This window comes from Pleurodeles waltl, chromosome 12 (genome assembly GCF_031143425.1).
Source record: "Pleurodeles waltl isolate 20211129_DDA chromosome 12, aPleWal1.hap1.20221129, whole genome shotgun sequence".
Taxonomy (NCBI): Eukaryota; Metazoa; Chordata; class Amphibia; order Caudata; family Salamandridae; genus Pleurodeles; species Pleurodeles waltl.
Genome location: NC_090451.1, coordinates 116,845,133 through 116,856,862, shown reverse-complemented (window position 1 = coordinate 116,856,862; position 11,730 = coordinate 116,845,133). Strand labels below are relative to the sequence as shown.

General features: G+C 43.4%; 3 non-coding genes across 3 annotated transcripts; all 3 read right to left on the bottom strand.

Moving 5' to 3' along the window:
• Window positions 1-211: 211 nt before the first annotated feature.
• Window positions 212-285, bottom strand: TRNAI-AAU (transfer RNA isoleucine (anticodon AAU)). Its single transcript has one exon. It is a non-coding gene; the product is annotated as a tRNA-Ile (tRNA).
• A 3,592-nt stretch (window positions 286-3,877) lies between these two features.
• TRNAI-AAU (transfer RNA isoleucine (anticodon AAU)) lies at window positions 3,878-3,951 on the bottom strand. The gene has a single exon. It is a non-coding gene; the product is annotated as a tRNA-Ile (tRNA).
• Window positions 3,952-11,193: 7,242 nt separating this feature from the next.
• Window positions 11,194-11,267, bottom strand: TRNAI-AAU (transfer RNA isoleucine (anticodon AAU)). The gene has a single exon. It is a non-coding gene; the product is annotated as a tRNA-Ile (tRNA).
• Between the last annotated feature and the right edge of the window lie 463 nt (window positions 11,268-11,730).

The window sequence follows — 11,730 nt, the reverse complement described above, 5'->3', positions numbered from 1 at the left end:
AGACATAGTCTGAGGCAGTGTCTCCATCTTGGAGAGACAATCCCTTGCACTTGTTTTGTTCTACTGGCGCTGCCGGCTTGAGCTTTGGTCAGCAGTGGCAAAAGAAGGACTAATGGAAAGTGAACGTATACTGGAGCAACAGAGTGTATGGATTTATAAGAGCTTGATTAAATGAGAAAAAAAGAGTTTAGTTGAGAGAAAAAATGCAACCTGGCCCGTACGGGGATTGAACCCGTGACCTTGGCGTTATTAGCACCACGCTCTAACCAACTGAGCTAACCTGCCATGAGTACTACAGATATCCTTTTTCCATGAGATGCAGATAGATAGAAGAGTGGTCTCACGATCGCAATTCCTTCATACTTTTCTCCTTCCGCCCCCTGTCTGGATTACAATAACAAGAGCTGTGGAGTGCTGCACGCCAGCCTCAGTGCCTCTTCTTTCACTCAATCTCACTGTGTGCTGTGATATCTTTGTAACATCGCTTGTTGCCGGAAAAAAAGGAAAGGATGGATAGTTTTTTTATTCTTTTACAACAAAACCCAAAATGCATCGGCTTGCTTGCTCATTAAGTTTACAAGGCCAGCTGCTTTTGAGATATTATAATTATAGTGGTTATTCGGCGTTGGAGGTAAGAGAGTTTTTTTTAGGTCTGGCCGTTCCTTCTGCTTCAAATTACTTGAGCTCATGTCAACAAAGTAACAACAAAACATAGCCAACGGTTCGATGCTCAAGCCTTCCCTACTGCGCCTTCCCATGTATCTCCTGCCGACCACAGTGCAGGAAATCTGAGTTTGCATTTGCGCAAAGAGACGTACAACACAAGAAGGCGCGCTTTCGTGCGCCGGGCACCACCCGGCCTGTGCATTCCTCACTGTCGTGAGATCAGTTTACTCAGCACAGCATGACGCTGCAATTGGTTAGTAGGGCAGGCCTGACCAGAATAGTATATTTGGGGTCATGTATTTGATTGCATTTTTAAAACATTAACAGAACTTAACTGCAATGTTTAAATAGGTCTAGACATATTTAAACAGTGTCAATTTAATAGAAGAATTGTGGACAATTCAGAGGGGAGGCAGCAATGTTTTTTTTTCCCATTGGGTGGATGCGGCATTAAAGAGTTTGAAGACCACTGGTCTAAGTGGACACTAATACACCTGGATGCTCCTGAATTCCTCGCAACAAATGCCAGCAAACCTGGCTGTAGAGCTACTGTGTTGGACTGATCCTGTCGATTCAAGTGGTCTTTCCTAGAGAGTCGGAGGTCATGGAAATAGATGGAGTTGATGGTAATCTTCAGGGCTTTGAAGTTTTCCCATCATCATCTGTCTCAAAAAAATGTGCTAGTAAAGACAGAGAATAAGGTCGCTGTCTTTTACATTAACCAAGAGTGAAGCAGGCATTCAAAATCCCTCAATGCAATAGCAGAACAATTGGGTTATTGAGCAGAGACCAACCTGTTGCATACGTCGGCAGTACTCATCAAGGGCACCGACAATGTGATGGCAGACAGCTGGAGGTTTCCAAATTTGCTGGAGTTGACGTTATCCAGGTCGTTGTTTTGAGAGATATGCCGAGAGTTTGTGAAACCCTTTCTGGATCTCTTTTCAAACAAGGACAATGCTCATCTTTGTCGATTCTGATCCAGGCTTCCGGAACAAGGAGTGTAGGTAGTGGACGTATTGGTGATAAAGTGGCTGAGAAGTCTCCTTTATACATTCCCCCACTTTTTATTGATCCAGATGGTTCTCTTCAAGTCTCAGCAGGGGGGAGGGAACTTTATTCTTGTGGGCCCTTATTGCCCAGAGATGTCATGGTTTCCTCTTCTGAACCCCTGGCTCTTCTACCTCCTTGGGTACTGCTCAAGTGTGTCTCTCTCAGAACGTCGTCCCTGACCTTCTTGCTCCAACTCACTCCATCGCTTTGGAGGTTGAGAAGTCTGGACTGCTAGCAAAGGGTCTTTCCTCTTCCTTAGTGGAGTTAATTCAGCACTCCAGCAGGCCTTCTACTTCGAAGTCTTACTCAAAGAACTGGAAGTCTTTTGAGCCGTGATGTTCTGCTCATGATCTTTTGGCACCTACCTGTAGTTTGTCTGCTATTTTGCATTTTCTTCTGAATGGGTTTCACTTGAATCTCTTTCCACTCTGAAAGCTCATTGCTTTGCGATAAAGGTTTTTAGGGACTTTTCTGTACCTTCGTCGATGTTACAATCTTTGGTGTCTAGACTGTTCTGATCTTTTGTCAATTGTAAGACCAGTTGAAAAATCCCTTTTCTCCAACTCAGAATCTTCCTACTCTTTTATAGGCTTTGCAATATTATCTCTTTGAGGATCTGGATACTGTAGACATAAAGATTGTTTCCTATAAAGTTATTTTCCTTTTTCCTATCACCTTGCTGAGAACAATTGGGGAGCTGGGAGCCTTAAAATGCTGTCCTCTCTTCATTTGATACTTTGGAAGATGGGGTAAATTTAAGGCCTAGCCTTACCTTTGCTGCAAAGGTTAAGTCTATTTTTGATAGATCTTAGGAAATAATTCTTCCTTCTTTCATTCCCTCTCCTTCCTCTCCGGAGGAACATTTGCTGAATACACTTGATGTTTAAAGAGCTCTTTTCATTTATGTCACCAGGCCTCTGCAGTTCAGGAAAACCGACTCCTTGTTAGTGACTTTTCGACAGCCTGGAAAAGACAAGAAGGTGACTTTTATGACTCTGAGTAGGTGGATTAAGTTGTCAATTTTTCTGGCTTTGCAAGGCTTTTTAGAATATCTTCCAGTTCAGGGATGGTCTACGAGAGGAATGGCCACCTCCTGGGTTGAATTAAAGTGAGTAACAATCTAGGAAATTCCTAGGGTGGCTACTTGGTCCTCAGAGCATACATTTGTCAAGCATTATGGCTTAATAATTTTTCTGTTTTGCATTTCAGTACCAATGTTTTGAACTCTGCATTACCCTTAGTCCATCTTGTCTATGTCCCAAACATTACATCCTGCCCACCTTCCCATCACTCCTTTCGCAAGAGCTTGGCACCCAGGTTGGGTGCATGGGGCTAGCATTTCAGGATCCTCCTGTTCTTTCTTCCTGTTGGAAGGTGACATCACCTTACTTTGTAATGACTGTCACAAGGACGCAATGGACTAAGGCTAATGAAGATTACCAATAAGTAACCAACGCATCACCATTCTTTCTGAATGTGCGTGGCTCATTCCGCAGGACTTGTTCTTTGTATGATTCCTGGATTTTCAGAAGCCCTTTGATGGCAGCACCCCCACACTGAAAATTGTTTCAGCACCACTGTACAAGGGTCAGTTGTCATGCTCATCTGCAGGGTAGATTTGCATTGAAGTAGTCTAACTCCCCAGGCCTTGTCTTTTGCTCAATTTGCCTTTGTGAGTTTTCTCTCAATCACTGTCGACTTCCTTTGATCTTTCTTGCTTCTTTTACTTCACCTTCGCCTTCAGTGTATCTTTCGGCCCTCTTAAGAGACACACCCACTTGTAGCCACTTCTATACTTCTGTCACCTAATTATTTTCCTATCGTTTCCCCTGTAACGTTGCTGATCCTAGCTATAGCATCACTATCCAGAATCTGTTCACCTGAGTTATGTTCCTCTTATCCCCACGCATCTAATAATCAGCTCTTGGTCTCCCTCCACCTCTCACGAGACATAGTCTGAGGCAGTGTCTCCATCTTGGAGAGACAATCCCTTGCACTTGTGTTGTTCTACTGGCGCTGCCGGCTTGAGCTTTGGTCAGCAGTGGCAAAAGAAGGACTAATGGAAAGTGAACGTATACTGGGGCAACAGAGTGTATGGATTTATAAGAGCTTGATTAAATGAGAAAAAAAGAGTTTAGTTGAGAGAAAAAATGCAACCTGGCCCGTACGGGGATTGAACCCGTGACCTTGGCGTTATTAGCACCACGCTCTAACCAACTGAGCTAACCTGCCATGAGTACTACAGATATCCTTTTTCCATGAGATGCAGATAGATAGAAGAGTTGGTCTCACGATCGCAATTCCTTCATACTTTTCTCCTTCCGCCCCCTGTCTGGATTACAATAACAAGAGCTGTGGAGTGCTGCACGCCAGCCTCAGTGCCTCTTCTTTCACTCAATCTCACTGTGTGCTGTGATATCTTTGTAACATCGCTTGTTGCCGGAAAAAAAGGAAAGGATGGATAGTTTTTTTATTCTTTTACAACAAAACCCAAAATGCATCGGCTTGCTTGCTCATTAAGTTTACAAGGCCAGCTGCTTTTGAGATATTATAATTATAGTGGTTATTCGGCGTTGGAGGTAAGAGAGTTTTTTTTAGGTCTGGCCGTTCCTTCTGCTTCAAATTACTTGAGCTCATGTCAACAAAGTAACAACAAAACATAGCCAACGGTTCGATGCTCAAGCCTTCCCTACTGCGCCTTCCCATGTATCTCCTGCCGACCACAGTGCAGGAAATCTGAGTTTGCATTTGCGCAAAGAGACGTACAACACAAGAAGGCGTGCTTTCGTGCGCCGGGCACCACCCGGCCTGTGCATTCCTCACTGTCGTGAGATCAGTTTACTCAGTAGAGCATGACGCTGCAATTGGTTAGTAGGGCAGGCCTGACCAGAATAGTATATTTGGGGTCATGTATTTGATTGCATTTTTAAAACAGTAACAGAACTTAACTGCAATGTTGAAATAGGTCTAGACATATTTAAACAGTGTCAATTTAATAGAAGAATTGTGGACAATTCAGAGGGGAGGCACCAATGTTTTTTTTTCCCATTGGGTGGATGCGGCATTAAAGAGTTTGAAGACCACTGGTCTAAGTGGACACTAATATACCTGGATGCTCCTGAATCCTCGCAACAGATGCCAGCAAACCTGGCTGGAGAGCTACTGTGTTGGACTGATCCTGTCGATTCAAGTGGTCTTTCCTAGAGAGTCGGAGGTCATGGAAATAGATGGAGTTGATGGTAATCTTCAGGGCTTTGAAGTTTTCCCATCATCATCTGTCTCAAAAAAATGTGCTAGTAAAGACAGAGAATGAGATAGCTGTCTTTTACATTAACCAACAGTGAAGCATGCATTCAAAATCCCTCAATGCAATAGCAGAACAATTGGGTTATTGGGCAGAGATCAACCTGTTGCACACGTCGGCAGTACACATCAAGGGCACCGACAATGTGATGGCATACAGCTGGAGGTTTCCAAATTTGCTGGAGTTGACGTTATCCAGGTCGTTGTTTTGAGAGATATGCCGAGAGTTTGTGAAACCCTTTCTGGATCTCTTTTCAAACAATGACAATGCTCATCTTTGTCGATTCTGATCCAGGCTTCCGGAACAAGGAGCCTAGGTAGTGGACGTATTTTGTGATAAAGTGGCTGAGAAGTCTCCTTTATACATTCCCCCCCTTTTTATTGATCCAGATGGTTCTCTTCAAGTCTCAGCAGGGGGAGGGAAATTTATTCTTGTGGGCCCTTATTGGCCAGAGATGTCATGGTTTCCTCTTCTGAACCCCTGGCCCTTCTACCTCCTTGAGTACTGCTCAAGTGTGTCTCTCTCAGAACGTCGTCCCTGACCTTCTTGCTCCAACTCACTCTATCGCTTTGGAGGTTGAGAAGTCTGGACTGCTAGCAAAGGGTCTTTCCTCTTCCTTAGTGGAGTTAATTCAGCACTCCAGCAGGCCTTCTACTTCGAAGTCTTACTCAAAGAACTGGAAGTCTTTTGAGACGTGATGTTCTGCTCATGATCTTTTGGCACCTACCTGTAGTTTGTCTGCTATTTTGCATTTTCTTCTGAATGGGTTTCACTTGAATCTCTTTCCACTCTGAAAGCTCATTGCTTTGCGATAAAGGTTTTTAGGGACTTTTCTGTACCTTTGTCGATGTTACAATCTTTGGTGTCTAGACTGTTCTGATCTTTTGTCAATTGTAAGACCAGTTGAAAAATCCCTTTTCTCCAACTCAGAATCTTCCTACTCTTTTATAGGCTTTGCAATTTTATCTCTTTGAGGATCTGGATACTGTAGACATAAAGATTGTTTCCTATAAAGTTATTTTCCTATTTCCTATCACCTTGCTGAGAACAATTGGGGAGCTGGGAGCCTTAAAATGCTGTCCTCTCTTCATTTGATACTTTGGAAGATGGGGTAACTTTAAGGCCTAGCCTTACCTTTGCTGCAAAGGTTAAGTCTATTTTTGATAGATCTTAGGAAATAATTCTTCCTTCTTTCATTCCCTCTCCTTCCTCTCCGGAGGAACATTTGCTGAATACACTTGATGTTTAAAGAGCTCTTTTCATTTATGTCACCAGGCCTCTGCAGTTCAGGAAAACCGACTCCTTGTTTGTGACTTTTGGACAGCCTGGAAAAGACAAGAAGGTGACTTTTATGACTCTGAGTAGGTGGATTAAGTTGTCAATTTTTCTGGCTTTGCAAGGCTTTTTAGAATATCTTCCAGTTCAGGGATGGTCTACGAGAGGAATGGCCACCTCCTGGGTTGAATTCCAGTGAGTAACAATCTAGGAAATTCCTAGGGTGGCTACTTGGTCATCAGAGCATACATTTATCAAGCATTATGGCTTAATAATTTTTCTGTTTTGCATTTCAGTACCAATGTTTTGAACTCTGCATTACCCTCAGTCCATCTTGTCTTTGTCACAAACATTACATCCTGCCCACCTTCCCATCAATCCTTTGGCAAGGGCTTGGCACCCAGGTTGGGTGCATGGGGCTAGCATTTAAGGATCCTCCTGTTCTTTCTTCCTGTTGGAAGTTGACATCACCTTACTTTGTAATGACTGTCACAAAGACGCAATGGACTAAGGCTAATGAAGATTACCAATGAGTAACCAACGCATCACCATTCTTTCTGAATGTGCGTGGCTCATTCCGCAGGACTTGTTCTTTGTATGATTCCTGGATTTTCAGAAGCCCTTTGATGGCAGGACCCCCACACTGAAAATTGTTTCAGCACCACTGTACAAGGGTCAGTTGTCATGCTCATCTGCGGCGTAAATTTGCATTGAAGTAGTCTAACTCCCCAGGCCTTGTCTTTTGCTCAATTTGCCTTTGTGAGTTTTCTCTCAATCACTGTCGACTTCCTTTGATCTTTCTTTATTCTTTTACTTCACCTTCGCCTTCAGTGTATCTTTCGGCCCTCTTAAGAGACACACCCCCTTGTAGCCACTTCTATACTTCTGTCACCTAATTATTTTCCTATCCTTTCCCCTGTAACGTTGCTGATCCTAGCTATAGCATCACTTTCCAGAATCTGTTCACCTGAGTTATGTTCCTCTTATCCCCACGCATCTAATAATCAGCTCTTGGTCTCCCTCCACCTCTCACGAGACATAGTCTGAGGCAGTGTCTCCATCTTGGAGAGACAATCCCTTGCACTTGTGTTGTTCTACTGGCACTGCCGGCTTGAGCTTTGGTGAGCAGTGGCAAAAGAAGGACTAATGGAAAGTGAACGTATACTGGAGCAACAGAGTGTATGGATTTATAAGAGCTTGATTAAATGAGAAAAAAAGAGTTTAGTTGAGAGAAAAAATGCAACCTGGCCCGTACGGGGATCGAACCCCCGACCTTGGCATTATTAGCACCACGCTCTAACCAACTGAGCTAACCGGCCATGAGTACTATGGATATCCTTTTTCCATGAAATGCAGATAGATAGAAGAGTTGGTCTCACTATCGCAATTCCTTCATACTTTTCTCCTTCCGCCCCCTGTCTGGATTACAATAACAAGAGATGTGGAGTGCTGCACGCCAACCTCAATGCCTCTTCTTTCACTCAATCTCACTGTGTGCTGTGATATCTTTGTAACATCGCTTGTTGCCGGAAAAAAAGGAAAGGATGGATAGTATTTTTATTCTTTTACAACAAAACCCAAAATGCATCAGCTTGCTTTTTCATTAAGTTTACAAGGCCAGCTGCTTTTGAGATATTATAATTATAGTGGTTATTCCGCGTTGGAGGTAAGAGAGTTTTTTTTAGGTCTGGCCGATCCTTCTGCTTCAAATTACTTGAGCTCATGTCAACAAAGTAACAACAAAACATAGCCAATGGTTCGATGCTCAAGCCTTCCCTACTGCGCCTTCCCATGTCTCTCCTGCCGACCACAGTGCAGGAAATCTGAGTTTGCATTTGCGCGAAGAGACGTACAACACAAGAAGGCGCGCTTTCGTGCGCCGTGCACCACCCGGCCTGTGCATTCCTCACTGTCGTGAGATCAGTTTACTCAGCAGAGCATGACGCTGCAATTGGTTAGTAGGGCAGGCCTTACCAGAATAGTATATTTGGGGTCATGTATTTGATTGCATTTTTAAAACAGTAACAGAACTTAACTGCAATGTTTAAATAGGTCTAGACATATTTAAACAGTGTCAATTTAATAGAAGAATTGTGGACAATTCAGAGGGGAGGCACCAATGTTTTTTTTTCCCATTGGGTGGATGCGGCATTAAAGAGTTTGAAGACCACTGGTCTAAGTGGACACTAATACACCTGGATGCTCCTGAATTCCTCGCAACAGATGCCAGCAAACCTGGCTGGAGAGCTACTGTGTTGGACTGATCCTGTCGATTCAAGTGGTCTTTCCTAGAGAGTCGGAGGTCATGGAAATAGATGGAGTTGATGGTAATCTTCAGGGCTTTGAAGTTTTCCCATCATCATCTGTCTCAAAAAAATGTGCTAGTAAAGACAGAGAATAAGGTAGCTGTCTTTTACATTAACCAACAGTGAAGCATGCATTCAAAATCCCTCAATGCAATAGCAGAACAATTGGGTTATTGGGCAGAGATCAACCTGTTGCTCACGTCGGCAGTACACATCAAGGGCACCGACAATGTGATGGCAGACAGCTGGAGGTTTCCAAATTTGCTGGAGTTGACGTTATCCAGGTCGTTGTTTTGAGAGATATGCCGAGAGTTTGTGAAACCCTTTCTGGATCTCTTTTCAAACAAGGCCAATGCTCATCTTTGTCGATTCTGATCCAGGCTTCCGGAACAAGGAGCCTAGGTAGTGGACGTATTGGTGATAAAGTGGCTGAGAAGTCTCCTTTATACATTCCCCCACTTTTTATTGATCCAGATGGTTCTCTTCAAGTCTCAGCAGGGGGGAGGGAACTTTATTCTTGTGGGCCCTTATTGGCCAGAGATGTCATGGTTTCCTCTTCTGAACCCCTGGCTCTTCTACCTCCTTGGGTACTGCTCAAGTGTGTCTCTCTCAGAACGTCGTCCCTGACCTTGTTGCTCCAACTAACTCTATCGCATTGGAGGTTGAGAAGTCTGGACTGCTAGCAAAGGGTCTTTCCTCTTCCTTAGTGGAGTTAATTCAGCACTCCAGCAGGCCTTCTACTTCGAAGTCTTACTCAAAGAACTGGAAGTCTTTTGAGACGTGATGTTCTGCTCATGATCTTTTGGCACCTACCTGTAGTTTGTCTTCTGAATGGGTTTCACTTGAATCTCTTTCCACTCTGAAAGCTCATTGCTTTGCGATAAAGGTTTTTAGGGACTTTTCTGTACCTTCGTCGATGTTACAATCTTTGGTGTCTAGACTGTTCTGATCTTTTGACAATTGTAAGACCAGTTGAAAAATTCCTTTTCTCCAACTCAGAATCTTCCTACTCTTTTATAGGCTTTGCAATTTTATCTCTTTGAGGATCTGGATACTGTAGACATAAAGATTGTTTACTGTAAAGTTATTTTCCTATTTCCTATCACCTTGCTGAGAACAATTGGGGAGCTGGGAGCCTTAAAATGCTGTCCTCTCTTCATTTGATACTTTGGAAGATGGGTTAACTTTAAGGCCTAGCCTTACCTTTGCTGCAAAGGTTAAGTCTATTTTTGATAGATCTTAGGAAATAATTCTTCCTTCTTTCATTCCCTCTCCTTCCTCTCCGGAGGAACATTTGCTGAATACACTTGATGTTTAAAGAGCTCTTTTCATTTATGTCACCAGGCCTCTGCAGTTCAGGAAAACCGACTCCTTGTTTGTGACTTTTGGACAGCCTGGAAAAGACAAGAAGGTGACTTTTATGACTCTGAGTAGGTGGATTAAGTTGTCAATTTTTCTGGCTTTGCAAGGCTTTTTAGAATATATTCCAGTTCAGGGATGGTCTACGAGAGGAATGGCCACCTCCTGGGTTGAATTCCAGTGAGTAACAATCTAGGAAATTCCTAGGGTGGCTACTTGGTCCTCAGAGCATACATTTGTCAAGCATTATGGCTTAATAATTTTTCTGTTTTGCATTTCAGTACCAATGTTTTGAACTCTGCATTACCCTCAGTCCATCTTGTCTTTGTCACAAACATTACATCCTGCCCACCTTCCCATCAATCCTTTGGCAAGGGCTTGGCACCCAGGTTGGGTGCATGGGGCTAGCATTTAAGGATCCTCCTGTTCTTTCTTCCTGTTGGAAGGTGACATCACCTTACTTTGTAATGACTGTCACAAGGACGCAATGGACTAAGGCTAATGAAGATTACCAATAAGTAACCAACGCATCACCATTCTTTCTGAATGTGCGTGGCTCATTCCGCAGGACTTGTTCTTTGTATGATTCCAGGATTTTCAGAAGCCCTTTGATGGCAGCACCCCCACACTGAAAATAGTTTCAGCACCACTGTACAAGGGTCAGTTGTCATGCTCATCTGCGGCGTAAATTTGCATTGAAGTAGTCTAACTCCCCAGGCCTTGTCTTTTGCTCAATTTGCCTTTGTGAGTTTTCTCTCAATCACTGTCGACTTCCTTTGATCTTTCTTTCTTCTTTTACTTCACCTTCGCCTTCAGTGTATCTTTCGGCCCTCTTAAGAGACACACCCCCTTGTAGCCACTTCTATACTTCTGTCACCTAATTATTTTCCTATCCTTTCCCCTGTAACGTTGCTGATCCTAGCTAAAGCATCACTATCCAGAATCGGTTCACCTGAGTTATGTTCCTCTTATCCCCACGCATCTAATAATCAGCTCTTGGTCTCCCTCCACCTCTCACGAGACTTAGTCTGAGGCAGTGTCTCCATCTTGGAGAGACAATCCCTTGCACTTGTGTTGTTCTACTGGCGCTGCCGGCTTGAGCTTTGGTCAGCAGTGGCAAAAGAAGGACTAATGGAAAGTGAACGTATACTGGAGCAACAGAGTGTATGGATTTATAAGAGCTTGATTAAATGAGAAAAAAAGAGTTTAGTTGAGAGAAAAAATGCAACCTGACCCGTACGGGGATCGAACCCGCAACCTTGGCATTATTAGCACCACGCTCTAACCAACTGAGCTAACCGGCCATGGGTACTAAAGATATCCTTTTTCCATGAAATGCAGATACATAGAAGAGTTGGTCTTACTATCGCCATTCCTTCATACTTTTCTACTTCCGCCCCCTGTCTGGATTACAATAACAAGAGCTGTGGAGTGCTGCACGCCAGCCTCAGTGCCTCTTCTTTCACTCAATCTCACTGTGTGCTGTGATATCTTTGGAACATCGCTTGTTGCCGGAGAAAAAGGAAAGGATGGATAGTATTTTTATACTTTTACAACAAAACCCAAAATGCATCGGCTTGCTTGGTCATTAAGTTTACAAGGCCAGCTGCTTTTGAGATATTATAATTATAGTGGTTATTCGGTGTTGGAGGTAAGAGAGTTTTTTTTAGGTCTGGCCGTTTCTTCTGCTTCAAATTACTTGAGCTCATGTCACCAAAGTAACAACAAAACATAGCCAACGGTTCGTTGCTCAAGCCTTCCCTACTG